At 41.1% G+C, this 20,528-nt stretch overlaps 1 protein-coding gene across 1 annotated transcript in view; it reads right to left on the reverse strand.

The window, feature by feature from the left end:
- HDAC9 (histone deacetylase 9) overlaps nt 1–20,528 on the reverse strand; it is a 416,015-nt gene that overhangs the window by 242,958 nt on the left and 152,529 nt on the right.

Below are 20,528 nucleotides of genomic sequence, written 5' to 3' on the forward strand. Positions count from 1 at the left end.
TGTTATTTTATGGTAGCTTTTATTTTATTTTATGATACTGCTATTTTCTGATAGCAGACCACAACCCATTGGCCCCATCCCTGACCTTGATGTGTTCAGCTAAAAGTCTGAATAGTATTTACATGTGCATATGCAGCCTCTTCCCACATGACCAGGACGCCTGCAAAAGGCAACATCCCTGACCATCTACTGCTGTGTACACACACACTCTCTCTCTCTCACTTTTCAGGTCTTCAGCAAAATGCATTGAGGTAAGCAGCAGGGCAAATACTCATGATCCCATTCCTCCGCTCTCCTCTTCCACACATTTATATCCACGTCTATGTCGCATGGAATGAATTTAAAATAAAATAAAATAACTCATGCGAATAAAATCTTTCCCGCAAAATAAACACAACAAAATCCAGGCATTCAAAACCTCATTATAATTGATTTTTGCAGCTATAGAGAAGGCTGTCAGGGAGAAAAAGAAGAAAACGTGAACTTATATAAAGACAAGGTTTCTGCCAATCACAAACATGAAATGAGTAAACAAAATGATAAAGACTTTACAGAAAATGACAGCTGCCTCTTGGTGTCAAGACAATGGGAAAACAATTCTGGATGGCTCATTCAAAATGTAATAAGCATTAGAACATTTCTATATGCCAAGCAGTATGCAAGATAACTGGATTTTCATACCCTGGCCACCTTCGTTTTGTGAAATCTGTCAGAATGAAGGTGTGTATTTGCCACTCACTCTTTAAGCAAAAATAGAAATATGGGAGAAAACAAATCTGAAAATGTTAACAGAGCAATACATCATTATGGCATAAATTCAATTGTGCAGCTAATTCTTGGGAGAGGAATTATACAGTAAACCAACTATGAGGTGCTTTCATTACTATGGGATTGATGGTAATAATGCATTCACTTTTATGTCTGTGCAGTGTCCACACAACATCGCTGTCCTCAAAATTCAGCTAGCCCCTCTTCAATCCAGATTGACTCCTTCCAGGAAAATCTGTTGTTAAAAGTACCTGTCACCCATGACCAATTTGCAATATCTCAATGTTCATCTACAATATTAAGACCCCATCTGAAAGCACCCTGAATATTTGTTTAATATTATATCTGATTATTATGATAACAGAATACTAAAGCATATAATAGTCACTCTCTTGTTGAGTTCCTTATGTTTGAGGAAAGAGATGCTAATAACTGTATCTATCTTTTTGCACAATACATCCTAAAACACCTTCTAAACTTTCACAAGCTAAAAATAAATAAAATGCCCCATTCCAGAATGGGAATGCTCCTTAATTTCCAATAGTTGGTGCAGATGTTCTCCCAATACAGGAGAGAATAGGAGAGTCCCTACATAAATGTGTGGGGAAACCTTTGGCCTTCCAAATGTTCCTGAACTACAACTCCCATCAGCCCTATCAAGCATGTTCAATGACCATGGGAGTTTTAGTTCAGCAACATCTGGTAGTCACATATCCCTCACACCTGCCCTACATGCACTTAACTCCTATATGGAAAGATTCAGAGCTTTAAATTGTGTCTGTGTGTCTTTGAGCAGAAGACCCATTGCCTTGGGCACAGGGGTGCTTCTAAAAATTACATCCTTGTAGTGACATTTCTCCACACCTGCTATGCTGCCATGATTGGTGCAACTGGATTGGCCTCCATTTCTATACAACAACACACCAGGAGTGACCGCTGGGGCAGATGGGAGTAGGGGTCCAGTAACACATAGAGGGCCACTAGCTTCCTAGTCTGGGCTTTAGTTATGCTCAGCCTGTGGATCTGAAAATAAGCTCAAATATTGCCAAAACACCATAAACTTCCAGCAATCCAGCAATAGTGGTTAAGAGCGGTAGACTCGTAATCTGGTGAACCGGGTTCACATCTCTGCTCCTCCACATGCAGCTGCTGGGTGACTTGGGCTAGTCACACTTCTCTGAAGTCTCTCAGCCCCACTCACCTCACAGAGTGTTTGTTGTGGGGCAGGAAGGGAAAGGAGAATATTAGCCGCTTTGAAACTCCTTCGGGTAGCGATAAAGCGGGGTATCAAATCCAAACTTTTATTCTTCTTCTTCAATCCCTTCTTCTAAAGAAAACTAAACCCAGGTGAGCACTGTGCCCCTGAAGCTTGTCACTATCCGGGGAAGTGAGGCACAGGAAACAGTCCCATAATTCTAGAAGATGGAATAGCTTTAATTAGAAAATAAAGCAGCCTGTGCCAATGTACCACAGCAGAACTTGACGAAGTAGCTCTGGTCTTCCTGCTACTGTATATTGTTCCAATACCACCACAGCAGTTCCTCACCATGTATTGGCACACTGGTGTCCACAATCCATAGTTACAACCAGAGGTTTTGCATATGGTGCACAGGCACAGAGCTGATGTCTACATAAACATTTTGCCAACAAAAATGATTGGAAACATGGCTAGATGATATAGAGATGGCAATCTATTAACAAAGGAACATGTGAGAATTTGTCTTAAATGGGAAAAGGTATCTGGTTTGAGGGTCCGGGAGTCAGTGAATAAGGGAGAATTAACTAACATAGTAATGGTGAGCACCTGTTGAGAAACGGAGTGTGTTTGTAATATACTTGAGCAATACAATGCAAGGAAATAGTCATCCACATAAATTCTTAGGGATGTTTATAATATTCAGGAATAATTTAATGATCAAAGTAAGCCTTAGCATACTAATCATTTGTTGTTATCTGGGGAGGTGACAGTTAATTTCTTGCTCTCTTTGATTATGTTACGGTTGTTAAAACCTTTTTGTATTGCTTATTGTTTAGCATCAAAACAATAAAACACACAACCTCTAAACCCAATATTTGGGAATTATAGCTGTACACAATCCACTGAAAGCAAAAGTGCTTATGTGATCCTTGTTGTGTTCTGCATTGAGATTGTGTGGCCTTAAGTGTGATGTGCTACAATGTTTGCTAGCTTTCATTGCAATTACAAAAAAAAGCCTTAACAACCAGCTTTAGGCCAGCCTTCCATCTCACACCATCTTTTGAGAGCACCAATATTCTTACCCTTCATTTATATTGTTACCTTGAAGTTATTTATAGCATATGATTATGCTTTCTCCTCCAACCACCAGCTTTTTCATTTACAGACTATAAATAGAGATCCCTTAATCCCCATGCACATGCTTTATCCTCCTGTCTTTTTGCAACTCTCTTCTGTATTTTCAATGATTTTTCTTCATCCTTATAAAAGTACCTGGACCTTCTGCAGAATTATTATTATTTTTTTAGCCCTGAAACAAATATCTCTATAGTACAGGAAAATAAAACAACAACAAAAGCAGAGTGTTCTTTATATCCATGAAGGTATCATAACAAATTATTTTTCCTGGTATTCTGGATATAAAATGAATCATTCTCTTTCAGTTCAGTGATGAACAGCTGGTTCTCTAATAGGATTGCTCCTCTTCCAGAAAAAGAGGGAGAACATCCACATCACATTGACCTATACTAGTAGGACGCATCCTGTGTTGTCCATCTGCTTGTGCAACAGAAATTCACTGGACTTTTAGTTTCTCTTCTCTACCTCCAGCCCCCTGTATCCTCCCCCCCCGAAAATCAACTCCTGAGGGTCCACCAACCATCTGGAGATGATGGTCCTTTTGTGCAAGCAGAACCTGCTCATTCCACACAGGATCTCACAGCAATATTAAGGTGAGCTCCAACTAAGTCGTATTCAGAAAAGACTTGGGTCTAAGTTAGTCATAGCCATTAATTTCAATGGGTGTACTCTGAGTATGACCACTTTTGGATTCAACCCATAACTGCAGTAGTAATAGAATGTACTTGTTGCTCTACAGACTAGCAAATACAAAAGGGATAGATCTCTGCCCTGAGGAGTTACATTTGAAATTGAGGGCAGAAAAGGAAGAATCCTCACAAATGATATGTGCAAATGTATTATACGTGTGCACATTTAAAAGTTAAGAGTTCTATCTTAAAAACTCTCATGGGAAACAAAGCTCTATTGGCATGAAAAAGCAACACTTTTCTAGGAAAATTTATGTGACCATTTTTGCAAGTGTTATGAATAAAGAGCTACACGTCGCCCACACACTCTTCTGCATAAGTCAGCAACAGCTGAAGCAACCTCATTTACACTTGGCTTATTTTAATCTGATTGACATTTAAGAAATACTGAATGAAACTAGTCTTTGTACTTCTCATAACCAGAGAGAGAGGTTTCAATGGTTCAATAGTGTCTTTTTGAAATCTGCAATTTATCACATTAAAAAACAGTAATCAATTTCACTCGTTGATAGGAAGAATGGAAGAACGAATACAGGTTTCATTTTTTTTTTCTTGCATTGCTTACTGTAAAAATGAATTGAAATGTTATGGAAACTAGGGTAATTCTTTGTTTTTTTGGGGGGGGGGTCGGGATGGAGAGTCAACTGCAAACCATAATGACCAAAAGCAGCTCTTCCTATAACGATAACCATTGAAAATGTTGTAAAAAATAATAATGCCTAATTGTGACTTCTGTGAGCAACCATACAAAACCCTAGTCAATGGGTAATCCAAAATAGATAGGCATGTGATAGCTCCGTTTCTCCACTGGGTCATTTATCCAAGACCAACTGCTGTCACCACCACCCACTGAACTATATACTGCAGTAGGACCCTCCTTAAATATGCTAAACTGTGCCGATAAGAGGCAAAAACAAGGAGTGAGTTATATTACCCTAGAATCTGCCCAGAACAGAATATATCAAGTATTTTGAACAACCGTTGTATTTATTTAGAAAACCCTTATTTCCTTCACAGAGGTAGAATTCTCAGAGTAGTTTAACAATCAACCCCTCCTTCCAATGAACTCTGGGAACTGTAGTTCTGTGAGGAGAAGGAGGGGGTCTCCTAACAACTCTTAGTACCCATAATAAACTGTGGCTCCCAAGAGGAAGTCAATACAGTCTAGACTGGTATGATACAGGTTTAAATGCATAGTGCAGATGGCAGGCGCGCCAACTCTTGGAGGCCGCCATGTCTCTGGCCCTCTCAAACTCTGTTGGAAAGGGGCCGGGGCACCTCAATGTGAAGGAGCCTGGTGTGCATCTCACATGTTGCAGCTTCAGTGGCCAGCTCCTCCAGGGTGCACAGCCTTCTCTAGATGACGTATCATGCATGCGCTGCTCGCATGACATCACACACACACACAATGCTTATTGCACGAGTGATGTCACATGCACACGTGTGCTGGGCCTTCCCAATCTCGAGGTCAACCTAGTGCCACTGGCAGATGGGACCCTTCTGAGATGCATTAAATACAGATGATTGTAGAATTATTTTTATGGGTTACTGGTCTTGTAAGCAACCTAGGTCTTGAAATACGTCTTTGCAATCTGTATCAGCATCCCCTTGATTTGTGGTTTTATTTCTATTAAATTATGTACTGCATTGGCATCAAATTTAGTCAAAGTGTTTAAGATGTTGTTTAGTTCATATACCAAACCTAATAAACCTCAAATTCTTATTACATTTGAAGTGGGGGGGGCTACTAGAGTATGCTACAAATACTGTATTTTACTGTTGAAGTCATTCACCCTGCAGTGCTTTTTACACTTTTAATAATCATTTTTCTAATCATTTATGAGAAGATCCACATAGCACTTGTCTCCCAGAACTGAGAAATTCAGTGCAGCACTGAATAAACTGTGGGGTTTCACCTGTTCCTGTCATCGTGAACATATCTCTGGCTGGAGATTTTCCTGCTCCTAGCTTTACATATTTTAGCAAAATGATTAAATGTGCCACATTTTTGGCACTCTTTCCCCAATCCTGTTGAACAGGGTTTTATTCTATGGCTGATGTCACACTAAAACAGATCTCTGCCCATTCTGTACATCTTTGCGGCATTTGTCTCTGTCTGGGGTGTTGGTACAGTGACCATCTGTCCTCCTTTACAAAGGACAGGCCTCTTTCTGAAGGGTTGCCTGATTCATGTCCCTTTTAATGGTAAAGAACCATAAGGGAGAGAAGTGACCTTGAAGTTGCCTATCAACAGTTAGTACCTGAGCAGCAGTCTGAGAAGGTACAAAGGTAAGTAGGAAACAGATTGGTGGAGAGAAGAATTAGCTTGCTAATTCAGGTTCTGGCTAGAATGTCCTACTATAGAGCAGATACTGTTTCTAAGCAATATCTATGGCCATTAGGTTGAAATTAAGGAATGGGGTAGAAATGTGATTGAGCTCACATTTTAAGGTGAACTTAACCTAATTTGCACCTTCCAAAACAATATGCAGACCAAAGCACAGTTGTCCCTAAGTCGGCTAGATAGGATTTTTTTGTTATATAGCTTTAGGTCTCGTTTTATTGCTGTTTTATATTTGGTTTTAAAGTTTCTTGTTATTTGTTTTTTCTTCTTCTGTATGTCACTACAGTGTAAAAAGCTACAAATAAACACAATAAGCCATCAACATCATTGCCAACATCCTTTGATACTTGCACTTCTCTGGATTTTGCAATGCAGTTCTCCAGCCAAGTAATGCATTATATAACTAGAGTGAAGTGTGCATATTAGTGAAAATAACATAAAATGCACTATATTGGAGAAAATTGCTCTGCAAAAATGTGCGTATTGGTTTTAAAAAATGCATATAAAGGTGTGTATATTACGACAACTTTGCACTGAAATGCTGGTGAATTTTCATGAGGGCTTTTTTTGAAATAAAAAAAATATATCCCCAAACAGTTGTGGAAGCGTCGGGAACCAAATTTAAGATAGGAAAAATGGCAAAATGATCATATTTGCCCATCCCTAGTTGAAACTAGAGGCAGGTGAAGAATGGAAAAGCATCAGAAAGGATCCATATATGAGTCTTCACAGCTGGACCCAGCAGGTTCATGAGCTGTTTCGGAAAGCTAGATACACACCAGATTTCCCTCCCTGGGATTCGGCAGCTTTTCCTGTATTTCCTTGCCCCTTCCCTATAATGTCCTCTTATTTTCATGTCACTTTGCCCAAATTTGAGTTACCTTGAAGTAGGACTATATTTAGTTGTGCTTGAGTGCAAGTGAATGGTATATGCTTTAGCAGTAGTTGGATATCTGTGTCTATTGCTGTATAGGGTGCTAGAAATTTAATCTGACTGGTTTGTTTAATGGTATGATTGATTGTTATATGATGGTTGGAAAGAGTTGATTTATTTATTTTTTGCCCGATTGTCAGTTATGTTATATATTTGATTTTCATTTGCAATATTTTACTTTCTGATATTTAGAGGCTCTTTTGTTTAGTTTTGAATTTCCCTTGTATTTTTGTAACTGATTGTTATGTCTAGTGTCTATTTTGTTTTATAGAATGAAGGAATTCCATGGGTTCTTTTTTTTTGCATCTGTTGTTTATTTAAGATATTTTCACCAATGTTGTTAAGCACAGAAGAGTTTTTATGAAATGTAAGTGGTATATACGGTAAGTTATACAAATAAATAGTTGGACTAGATGATCCTTTTCATCTCTTCCAACTCTACAATTCTATGATCCTATCATATAAAAACAGAAAAATAAATAAAAAGTCCTTTTCCTGTTAACCTATTGAGAATTTCTTCTACATTAGGCAGGTGAATAATGTTGTCTTATAATTTTTATTCATAGCTCTTGGATCTACACACATTCTTAATTCCTTATTTCTCAACTTGTCTCCCTCTATTTTCAACTTCAAGCCTCACGATAGCAAATTGCTTTCTTTTGATTTGTTATAATTTTGCATTTTGGAACCTGGTTTCTTAATCTTTGCTCTCATTTGTTTCCATCAAGAGCTGCAATTCATATAATATGGCATCATTAAATACGGATATAACCCTGAGAGCAAATATGCAGCTATCCTCAATAGTCTTTTTTCCTTTTTTAACAAAAAAGTCAGTACTTTTTGTTAATCTGAAAATGCAACAGTGAGGAAATGTCTCGAAGAAAACAATGACAGCAAGTAATGAATCCATCCATACATTACCTATAATTCTTTTTTGCTGTTTATATTCATGAAGTCTCACTGTGGTAATTTTCATTCTCTCCTCCATCACTTGTGCGCCAAGGTATGAATGTTGCCATTAAATTATTCATCTCAGCACAAATTCAAGAAAGCTTGTATTTAGAGGAATCTCATGTTTGCTACTCTTGTAATTTGAATACAATTGCATGCATTTTACGCAGCTCCCAAGTAATTTCTTACAATTTTGTATAGGGCTGTCAAAATAGCAGTGCTCGTGTTTGTGTTCATGATTGCTTAGTAGTTCCATATTTAGCTATAAAGAGCTAAGATCAGGTTGCATAAAGTGAAAGTGAGGATGAAACAGGCTTGTAGAATGCTGAAAGTCTGGTCCTATGATCAGTTGAACTTGGGCAAAAGGACCAATTCTGGCAACACTACTTAGTACCCTGATCAGTTTTCCAGAAGTTTCTGCCTGCTTGCCTGCTCCTCCCCTCTTTGAATTCAATTTGATTATATTATTTGACTAAGAAAACAGACCAGGTAGCAACAGAAGCAACATGGTGCCACCCATATTATTAGCAAAATGCCAATGGTGTTGAAGTTTTATGTTGTCTTCATAGGTAGTATGCATAATATGCTCTGAATTTTGTTATTTTATCATTTTAATATGTTCTAATGATGTCATTGTACACTATCTTTTTTAATCAGATGGTGATTTATAAATATTCTTATAAATAATGTACAACAGCTACAAATATCAAAGAGACGTGCCCCTATTTTCTTTATTGGCAAAAGATGCTCTCCTAAAATTTCCAAATGCTTCTAGCAGTGTCTCAGTAATACTACAACTATCCTGCAAATTAGGGTCATATTTACAATATTCATATTACAGATGTGGCGGTGGAGGGTCAGAGATATAGCTTTGCTTAAAAGCAATGTAGCAAGCTGTTGCTATTAATAATAATATTTACACTATACCATCTGTGTTCTTGGTACTTTGCAGGATGGTATAAGGAGGGGGGAGATATTTTTCTTTCCTGTGAGGTTTGCAATTAAATTATTGAAGGTAGAGGGAGCAACTGAGAGAGGGATCAGAAACTAGAAAGGAAAAACAAATTTCACTTGGATGATGTGAACATTGAGAACTTTTCAGAGTTTTTCAGAATGGGTGAGACATGGATGCTGAAGAATTCTGACGGAAATTGAAAACTAAGCAGAAGTTGCTGCAGTGTACGTCTTCGTCTGTGGTCAGGAAATTAAATCAGCCAAGGAAATATAATCAGCATTGATTCACAACATTGCTTTTAAGTCTGCAAAACATAAAAGTATTTAATGACTCTTTTTTGCATAGTTTTGATGTTTCCTGTACAATGAAGCAAATGTAAGATATGCAAATAGTTATGCATCTTCTGTTAAATAGTGGACAGCCAGATGAATTATGTAGTATTTGGCGGAAACAGAACTGCAGCAGAACAGAAACAGCATTGGTTGTGAGGGGTACAAGTTGGAATGTAAATCACCACCACCTTACATCTGTGGTGAGACATAATACATAACAGAATTATTATTTTATATTTGTGGAAATTTTAAAATACCATTCAGGTACTGAAGGAATATGTAAGAGCGGTAGCAGCCAGTGTGGTGGCGCACAGCTGCCCTCCTGACACTGGAGTTGCTGCTAGTTACCATGGATGGGAAAAGGGCTGGGGTGGGGCATGGCAATGATGAACCAATCCATCACATTGTGCCACATTGTGTCCTCCCCCTCCTTCCCTCTCACCCACTGCCAACATGGTGAACTGCAGTGGTACCAGTGATGAGGGGGCAGCTCTAACCCATCCCACTGGCCACTGCTAGGCAAGTTAAAATACAGCTCAAACTCTCTCTCTCCCACCCAACATTTTGTGCATCGAAATATGTATTCCAAAATATGTATTTTGATAGGGGTTTTATTTTATTTTATTTTAAAATGTTTACCGTGGGGAAAGGAAAACATTAATCCATTCCTAAATAATGCCATTGATAAACTGCGGGTAAGAGAGATGTTAAAGTAATGGGATGAATACAATATTAAGTACAGTGCTTTTTTTAAAAAAAAATGTTTAGGGGGTACTCTCATTTTCCTACTTATAATGAAATATTGCCCCCCAATGACGCCAAACTTAGATTCACAAAATGTTTAGGGCTATGCTTACCCTTGCATCCCCCCAGAAAAAAGTTCTGATTACGTACTTAGTTTCTACTGGGAATGACATCTATGACGTAAAGCCAAACACAAGGGAAAAGGTGTGCCCCCTGCCCCACAGGACTTTCCCCAGAAGGGCTACCAGGCACCTACAGTGACATATTTTGGTGTTAAGCAAAGACTTTTTTGTTCACTCAGGCCTTTTAACAGCTTAATATAAATATTAAAGCCGACATTCATTATCTTTTTAGTTTCTACTCTTGGCATTTTTGAGCACTGTATTTTTTACCTCCCCCTCCCCCCAATCGCTTGCTTGCCTAATCTATTTTGGGTCTAAGGACCGCTTTATAAACATTTGAAATAAATCCAATTACAGTCAGTGCTGTTTTTCTGGAAAAAGAGGTGCCAGAATTCACCACGGGCACCTCCCTTGTTCTTAGAATGGCAATGGCGCCTACCTGAGAGGTAAAAAAAAAAAGCCCTGATTACAATGCACAACTAATGACAATGCCCCTTATAAGGCAGCAAAATGTTTTCATTTATCTGTTAGTTTAAGGTATCTGAATATCGCTTAATTATTTGCATTTCTAGATGGAGCACATAAAAAAGCAATCTATAGGAAAACAGGACAACAACAACAAACCCAGTAAAAAAAAATATTGTAAAACCGAACACTACATGAAATGCTAACTTTTTGCTCTTGGGGTTAGTGAATTTCCACTAGAAAGGTCTATGCTAGGAATTGGGAGGGGAGGGAGCTGTGTGTATGTGACATTGCTTAGGCTGGATGCAGAAGTCAAGCAAGGTGTCCCCTAAAAATAGGCAATGGACATATCCCTAGTCACCAACGTTAGCCAGGATAATGTGTTCTTTCTGACAGCATATTTCAGTTTGGTCTCCTTCCTCTACCCAAATGGGAGTTGAACAGCTGGTATATTTTAGTACGCATTGTGGTTTATTTTGTGGTGTGGCTGCTTGATTTTATTTTATTTTATGTTCTGTAGCCCGCCCTGCTATCAGTGTTGAAAAAGGGTGGGTGATAAAAAAAAATTTTTAATGCATCCCAGCATATAAAGCTGGGACCAGTTTACCTGCGAGACTGCCTCATCCAGTATGTGCCCACTCGACTGCCTCGATCAGCGGAATGGGCGTTCTTATGCATGCCACATAATACCTGGCACCACATCTGTAAGAACTCAATAGTTTAGTGTGACACCTTGGAACTCCTTGCCTATTGATATCAGGCAGGAGCCTTCACTGTATTCCTTTCGGTGTCTGCTGAAGACATTCTTATTTAGACGAGCCTACCTGGATGGGCGCTGTGGGTTAAACCACAGAGCCTAGGGCTTGCTGATCAGAAGGTTGGCGGTTTGAATCCCCGCGACGGGGTGAGCTCCCATTGCTTGGTCCCTGCTCCTGCCCACCTAGCAGTTCGAAAGCACGTCAAAGTGCAAGTAGATAAATAGGTACCGCTCCGACGGTAAGGTAAACGGGGTTTCCGTGCGCTGTTCTGGTTCACCAGAAGCGGCTTTGTCATGCTGGTCACATGACCCAGAAGCTGTACGCCGGCTCCCTCGGCCAGTATTGCGAGATGAGCGCCACAACCCCAGAGTCGTCCATGACTGGACCTAATGGTCAGGGGTCCCTTTACCTTTACCTTTACCTGGATGTTTAGAAAGTTTGCATGGGTTTTAATTTGTTTTAGTCTTTTTTTGCAGTCTTACCCTCCTGTATGTTTTAAATTATGAATATAAATTTTTAAGTGACCATTTTATTATTTTACCTTGTTTGTAAATCTCTTTGAGGTTTTTTTTTTCTACAGTCAGGTAAAAAAGAAAATATGCAGATAGATCGATAGAGCAGGCAACTGCTTTAACATATGTATTTCTTATACTATGAAATCACTTTTAGAGGCTTCATAGGAATATATATGAGAGAGACATGCTTACAAGTCTCTACACATTGTCATCATCAGCCAGAATATTGTGTTCTTTGTGACAAGGGATTTCAATTTGGTCTTCTTCCTCTGCCCAAGCAGGAGTGAGCTATACCCTCGGGCATCTCATTTTACTCTAAAGCAGTGGGGATAAAAGGGTTGTCGCATCTGCAACCAACACACGTTTTGGAACAATATCGCTGCCCCCCTCAAGAAGCAGTTATCTTTGCGCTGCTCTGGCAGCAGGAAGGAATCTGTGGTTTTTCTTGACTGTTACTCTTCTCTATTTAAACTACTAGAAATAACTCAAAAATGACAGAATGCTCCCTCTATAAATAATCGTTCCGGTGTAGAGTTATATTAGGAGGTAACTCAGATGGTATGATAACGCCTAACCAACTAATCTTAGACCTGTAATGCCATAAGATATAAATAAACGAAGCTAAGAATAACTGACCCAGAGGAGTCAGGCTGTTCTAGAGGACTGTGCTGTAGATCAGCATCCAGTATAGAATAATTCCTGTCAACTTATTTCATCAGGGCGTCTCTCCCTCCCTCCCTCCCTCTCTCTGTTTTCCTTTAAAGAAAACAATGTGAGCATGTAAAGACATGGAGAGAAAAAATCCAGATAATAAATGCAACTATCCCTGACCAATTTACTTGAGGTGTTTTATTATGAGGGACCAGCCAAGCAGTTGAAGAACATGCAATGTAACTGCATAACTAACACTTTCTATAATTTGGTATACCGCTTCAATGGTATATGTACAGTAATAAATATCAATGTGTGTGCATTTGTATCCATAACATGCACAGGTGCTTAATATGCTGAGGGGTAGCATCCTGCTTAAAGTGCACATACCTGAGGAATCCGGGCTTCTTGGGGCCTAACTACAAATTTTAACGAAGTTCCATGTTTGAAATTCCCAATGTAATTTTCTTCTTTGAAAAGCAAGGGCTAATTTCGACCACAGTTGCAGATTTCCCTCCACACCAGTTCCATCACTTAAATATCACCAAGGGTTGGGGGAGCAGGGAGTTGCTATTAGCCTTTGAAGGAAAATTACACACAAAAACAGGTTTTTTTGGGTGGAGGGGTGATATTCTCTCCCCCCCCCCCGGCTCATCACAGCTCCAGAACGTGCTTTGGCCCTCAACTAAAATCCAATCACCTGTAGCAGGGATGGGAATGTTTCTGGACCAAACTTCCCATGACCCATGCCCATGGGCTGTGCTTGCTGGGCTGAAGGGATACAAACCACATCTGGAGGGTCATAGGTTCGCCAGCCTGTGATCTATGCAGCAGTCTACTAGAAACACATATGCTATGGCAACCAAAACACGTCATTTTGCGAAGGTTTCTTCTTTTCTGTTTCATTTGGGCTTTTTCTTGCTGGGAGTGGTGGTGTGGGAGGGTGAGGGGAAAGGAGAAAATGAATCAGAAAGGGGCTAGTGAATCCATCAAGCCGATGGCCACACAGTCCCAGGTAGGCTGAGCAAGATGAGTTGCTGAGGAGCAAAGTGGTTGCAAGGGAAGAACTCTGCATGAACTCTCCTCTAGCACTTGCCATATCAAGTTGCCATCAAGCCAGTTTATCCCAGGCTGGAGCACAGATAACAAAAAGCATATAAACAAAAAATGGAAAAAAGCTCAGCTCCTCGACATAAAATTCAAAAACACAACTCACAAAAACGAGCATATTCCTAGGCAACCACTATCGGAGACAGTAGTTATCTGCTATCAACCCTATGCCTTAACACATCTTCCAGCACCCTTTTTTCCCCTGGTTCCATTAATAGACAGATGACTCTCCCCAATGAGAGGCCTTGTGATATATGTCTAGCAAGCTATAGCAGTGAACAAATGATCACATCCTGTTTGAGAATATTGGGGGGGGGGAATAAAATGTTAATAACAAACTTTTCTTGAAATTTTCCTTTATTTCAATACGAGTTTTCCTGCTAATAAAGTTAACAATAAAAGAGGTTGTATTCAGTTCAGACCATTATTAAGGGATCTTCCACTCCCCAGTGTTTTGTATCAGCAACATTTTCTACCATTTTTGTAACTGAGAAAGGAGAGGACACATGATGCTCATTCATAAACATTGCTGCTTAGCTTCAATGGGGATAGTTTCAATGGCACATACCTGGAAATATCTGTGATGGGAGCATGTACATTCGGGACTTTCTCCGAATGACTTGGGTTGAAAAACAACAACTCCAGATTGTTTCACAAATGTGCAGCCTTGCATAATGCACCATGTTTAGAAGTGCATCATATAAGGTTTTAATGGCCCTTGGTTATGGCATCCTCATGGGGGGGGGGAGGCTAACCTGCAAGAGGAAAAAGACATGCAATCTGAGAACTATTTGATGACCTTGGATATTCTGTGCCAAGTGAAAAGGGCAGCACTATTAGGGCAGTGGGCCCCTTGCTGGTCTTTGCCAACCTCTGGAACCAGCCCTGATGTGCAACGTATGTGCAGTTTTGAGACCCAAGGAATAAAGCTGAATAAAGGATATGCGCTCGGCAGTTTACCAACCTGTTGAAAAAGAGGCTGGAATAATACCTTGGTAGAAGAAAAAACAACAACATTTTCCTCTTATACTCCATAAGTGGTGCTATGACTGAAGCGAGTTCAAAATGCAAAACTGCATATGCCCAGAGACTCTTTTCTGCCTCTTTTAATTAGGGTTAGCCAAATGCTTTTGTTCTGACATATCAGGAAGGTAAGAATGGCTGTAAAAGCATGGAATGGCAGTGTCTACAGGGGAGATAAATGCTAATGGAGTGCTTTACAACTGAAGTAAGTGAAGAAGGCCATTAAGTTCAGCGTCTAAAATTACCTGGGTGCACTACTGATCTGGTGACCCAACCATCTGCACATACTCTGGTCACCCTCCAACTCTCTGACGAAGTGTTTGAATAATGTCTCAGAATAGCCCACCTCACAGGGCTGTTGTGATGACAACACCTTGAGCTCCTTGGAGGATCGCTGGGGTATCAATGCAGTAAATAAACAAGTATCAGCCATGGACGCCAACTCCATCTTCCTACAGTGCTGCAAGCCACCACACCATTTTCTCTGCTGTTTGGTCTTGCTAACTTGCATTAAGCTATGCACTGATGCAACAATCCTGAGCCTAGCTATCTATACTTAGATCCCACACGTTCATGTGAGTGACAGAGAGAGCTAAGGGGGAGTGGGTGCATCACAGCAGCTTTTTGAAATAAACATTTTAAAAAGAAACTAGTATCTCTCTCTATCTTTTACAACATGATGGAAATTCATTTTCTAATCCTTGAACTAGCGGGTGTTGGAACTGCTACTCTCTATCATTTTTCTTTTCTTGCTGAATAACTTTGCCACCTGATTTTTTTTTTAAAAAAAACAAAATAATAATGGTTGCATGTTATCACACAGTAACACGCAGGTGCCTTTACTTAGCACCCTTCTAGAATGTCTTATTCATAACCTGATTTCTGATTGGTGCCTCTCCAGTTCATCCCATTCATAATAGGCGCTGCAGACAGAGAGGGAGGCAAATGGAGGAAGCAGTAATTAAGGGAATTCTAGAACTGCTGCTTCAAATGACAGCAATATTTCACGAGCCTCGTAGCCTCAGAAACTCCTGTGACAGTTTAGTTTGTGAATGTGTATCCAGTGCCAACCCATTCCGTTTTATTTTTTAAGATTGAGTCGTCTGAGCTGAGGAATGCTTGTACAATTTATTTAAGGCTTTGTGACTGAAACAGAACCCATTTAGCATGCACTTCATTTGTGCAAATTCCTAATTGTTTTTCATGGCTGATGGTAGGTGGTGTACATGTGACACGTTGTGTTTTCTGGCTAAAGGAACTGTTTATCCACCACAATTAATGCACATGAGAGAACCTTCCTTATGCAATCGGGACACTAGTCCATCTAGCTCAGGACTGTCTACACCGAATAGCAGCTCTCCAGGGTTTCGGGGGTTTCCCCAGCCATACCTAGAGAGGGCAGAGATGGAACCTGGGGCTTTTTACCTGCAAATCATACGCACCACCACTGTGCTGTGGTCCCTTGGTCCCTTCCCACATCCTTAGTACATGACAAGATACAGAGCAATGTAAGCAATTATATCGTCCACCAAAGAGTGCAATGCACTACACATATTAAGTAAAACAGAAACATCGTCACCCTACCCCGCCCATCCCACCCACCTCTCTCCCCCTTCTCTCCCTAATGTCTCAACAAAAACAACCGATTTGTAAAAATGTTATATGGAAAAATATGAGAGAGACATTGCATTACCGTTGTAAATCAAGAAAATCTTTAATAAAAATATTTTTTTAAAAGAGTGCAATGCACAGCCATGAAGTTATTCATGTGAAAGAGAAAACCAGCTTATTTCTTTGAACACACACCCATACGGAAGCAAGGCACACCAATTTCAGCGGAACTTAGTTTCGAACCAAATGCGTTTATAATCATCGTGTAAGGTAAACAAGACGAACCAAATAAACCCAAATAAATCCTAGCATTTGATGGTTGATGGATTCACCACCAAAGCTGCCAACTTTTCACTGGCCTGGTTTGGATGACTTAAGTTTTAAAGCAGCCTGGCAGGCAGGAAGTCACCATGGAGATAAAGTGAGAGGTACTGCTTTGGGGCCCAGATATTGTTATCCAGAGGCCCACACAATCAGGGTCAGGGGGAAAAGGTTCGCTCCAATGCTTTCTCATCCAGCTATCCAAACTGTACATCGTGAACGTAAAGGAGCATGTGGAATTTTAAGTCTGCGTTACATGAAAAAATCCATTAGATTGCTCACAACATATTTTTTTTAAAAAGCGGGATCTAATGGCTGGCACCTGTGGTCAAAAAAGCACAGGCAATGTGCCAAAGTCCCTTGAAATTCCTTGTGACCAGATGGGATGCACATACCCAATCCATGAGTTCTACACTGAGCAGACTGGAGCCCTTAGCGCCATGTCTGCCTGGGTCTCTTCCAGGACAGACAGGGAAAGCAGAAAGCATGCGGTTACCCAGAAACAGCAGGCAAGCATTTTGGCAGTTGCCAGGCAACCATCTCTACATGCTTTCTCCTGCCATGACCTCCCCCAGATGAGGGCTGAAGGTTCTTGATTAGCTGTGTAAGCAGAATTGGTAGCAGTGGCCAATAGTAAGAATACCCTGGGACCTACTCTAGGTTCATGCTCTTCTTGCTTGTGGCCTTGTTGTTTTCACGCCACTGCTTCCTTACTGCTTCCTTGCTGTTTGGCCCCCTTTACTTCACCAGATCTACCTTCCTGAAATCCCTGCTGTGCCAGCTCCACCACTGCTTGCCCATCAGGGCCTCTCTTTCTTAGGTCCTCCTGGTCTGTTGATGTGTTTCCCCTTCAGGGAATGTAAGAAGTTGCCTTATACTGAGCCAGACCACTGGTCTATCTACTGTCAACACTGACTGGCAGCAGCTCTTCAGGGGTTTTACTCTAGCTCTACCTGGAGATGCCAGGGATTGAACCAGTTGTTCTACCACAGAGCTATGGCCCTTCCTAACTCTCCTTTCCCCTCCAAGTGACATAAGTCCTCTTTAAAAAAGCACTATTCAAGTGGACACAAAGGCCTTGAGGATAACTCAGTCAGTAGAGCATTAATCTCAGGGTTGTGGGTTTGAGCCCCATGTTGGGTGAAATCTTTCTACATTGCAGGTGGTTGGACTAGGCGACTGTCAGGGTCCCTTCCAACTCTACAATCCAACGATTCTGTGATTCTAACCCCACAATGGACGCACCCTTAAAATATTTCTTGCAAGAGGGAGAGAAGGGCTGGCTATAAAGACCTAGAAACTTTACTATCCTGTCAAGCAGTTCCAGCAGATGACAATACGTAAAAGAGCACTGGTCAAACATTTAGAGACCATGCAACTTTAACTGTTGTACAGAAGAGATGATTTTGGCAGATGCTGATTCTCATGTCACAGGCCTGCAGGAGTTTGAAAAGCTACACCTGCCCAAAGTCCCTTTTCCATATATCTGTTTGGTACAGGAGCCCAACAATGTAATCCTAATCATGTCTGCTCAGCAGCAAGTTCCACAGTGTTCAGTGGGACTTACTCTCTACCTAGTGGGTATAAAGAGGCGCCAGCTTGTGAGGGCGATGGGGAGGGGGCAACGTGCCGTCCACAATTTCGGGAGAAGCCAGAGGCAGAGCCAAACTTCAACGGCTTCTACTCTGCCTCTGTCTCCTCCTGGCACTGCCACTGGTGGGAGGCTGCTTCAACACTCTTTCCCCTCTGTGGCAGGAGGAGGAGCTGGCCACTATAGCCACACTGTGCTCGGCTCTGCACTGTGCCTCTGCACTTTTTGGACATGGGGGCAGCCCCCACCCCCAAAAGATAGGGGCCCCAAGGAGCTGGCACCCCTGTGGGTATAGGAGTGCAGTCTTAATGCTGAAAATTTGCTCATCCCTAAGGGAGAACTCTGTCCAACTTTCCTCACTTTTCATAAAGGTAAAGGGACCCCTGATCATTAGGCCCAGTCGCGGACGACTCTGGGGTTGCGGTGCTCATCTCGCTTTATTAGCCGAGGGAGCCAGCGTACAACTTCCGGGTCATGTGGCCAGCATGACTAAGCCACTTCTGGCAAACCAGAGCAGTGCACGGAAATGTCGTTTACCTTCCCGCTGGAGCGGTACCTATTTATCTACTTGCACTTTGATGTGCTTTCGAACTGCTAGGCTGGCAGGAGCAGGGAGCGAGGAACGGGAGCTCACCCCGTTGCAGGGATTCGAACCACCAACCGTCTGATAGGCAAGCCACCCACTTTTCATAGCCTATGATAAACCAAGTCACACCAACAAGTCCATATGCCCCGCAGGGTCCCAAAATGCCCATGTACCCAATTTAGTTTTCGAAATGCCAACCCACCCCATCCCCAATTAAATATAGAAACATTGCTCCCTATACAGTCAGTGCATTGGCACATCTAGCTTAGTACTGTTTACACTGACTGGCAGCAGCTTTTCCTGGTTCCAGGCAGGAGTCTTCCCCAGCTCTATCCAGAGATGTCAGGGATTGAACCTGGGACTTCCTGCATGCAAAGCAGACATTCTACCACTGAGCAACGACAGGCACCCCCCTCTTTTTGCTATTAATTACTATCCACACAACAATTCTCACCACAACCTTTGAAGAGGAGATGGGCAGCCGTGCACCCAAGGAACCTGCACCCTCAGCAATCCAGGTGCTCCTTTAAATCTACATCATACACAACAACAATTGTGGGGCCAATGGAGGGCATGCACTGCATTGTGCTCACCTTCACATGGGGAAATGTCCTGGTGCTTCAACAGAAGCCCAACAGGCAGAAATCAACAGGTATAACCTTTCCCTAGCATAGGGATGCAGTGATGGATAAAGCTTCAGCTACTGGTTTCTACCTGCTATGCATTAGTTAAAGGTACAGAAAAGGATACTTTAAAAATGCACATGGCACAAACCATAATTTGAACCTACAAAAACAAGGTGTGAGTAATTAGGAAATAAAAGTGTAGGCTTTTCAGGGTTCTCACTACAGCATGCTTCCTACAGTTCTTGCTCAAACTGCCCAACTGACCATACCCATGAGATTCCATCGCTATGCTAAGTTTTACATATAAAACAGGAAGAGCAACAGATTATCACATATCCTATATCATAAAATCCCAGAGATCAACAGGTGCCCTGGGAGTATGGACATTGTAATGGGCAGGCAGTCAACCAAACATTTGTTTCCTCTCCATTAATTATGGCTGCAGCCACTTGAAGGCTTGAATAAGATTATGCAACTGATCAGACATTTCAGATGAGCAAGCCTTACACAATTTAACATGAATGAAAGGAAAATCTGGAGTTCAGGCATGAAAACGAAAAACTTCATTGTGATTTAAGAATCAGTACTGTGCCACTGTAGCACCACACAGTGCGAAGCAAGTACTGTGACTTGTATTCGGGAGCATTTATGTATTTCTCAATTTATTAAAATATGTGTCCGAAAACACTAATAAATGTGATTTTCCTATGGCCTCATCAGCTTCTGTGGTTTTCACATACCATGCATTGCAAAAAAGGTGATTACAATAGCCAGGAGAGCTTCTAAACCTGGAGATGGGCTAGTTTCAACAATTTGGTAACTGCATCTTTAAAACACCTGTTCACTAGATACTTTCAGCGAGTCATCGCATCTAACTTTCACTTCAATGTTCCCAAATATGTTTCAAGCCATGGAAAGGAACTACAAATCTGGTACAAACAGATGCACTTTAGAACTAAGCTTACAAGGCACCGCCAGGGAATCAGAAAAGCATGCTAGCAGAAATCTTTCATTGTCTGTGATTTTCAGAGATAATATTACAGAAGAGAGCTTGAAGCCTATTTGCACCAGATAGGATGAGTTCCATCTTCCAATTC

The sequence above is a fragment of the Lacerta agilis genome, chromosome 12 (assembly GCF_009819535.1).
Source record: "Lacerta agilis isolate rLacAgi1 chromosome 12, rLacAgi1.pri, whole genome shotgun sequence".
Lineage (NCBI taxonomy): Eukaryota > Metazoa > Chordata > Lepidosauria > Squamata > Lacertidae > Lacerta > Lacerta agilis.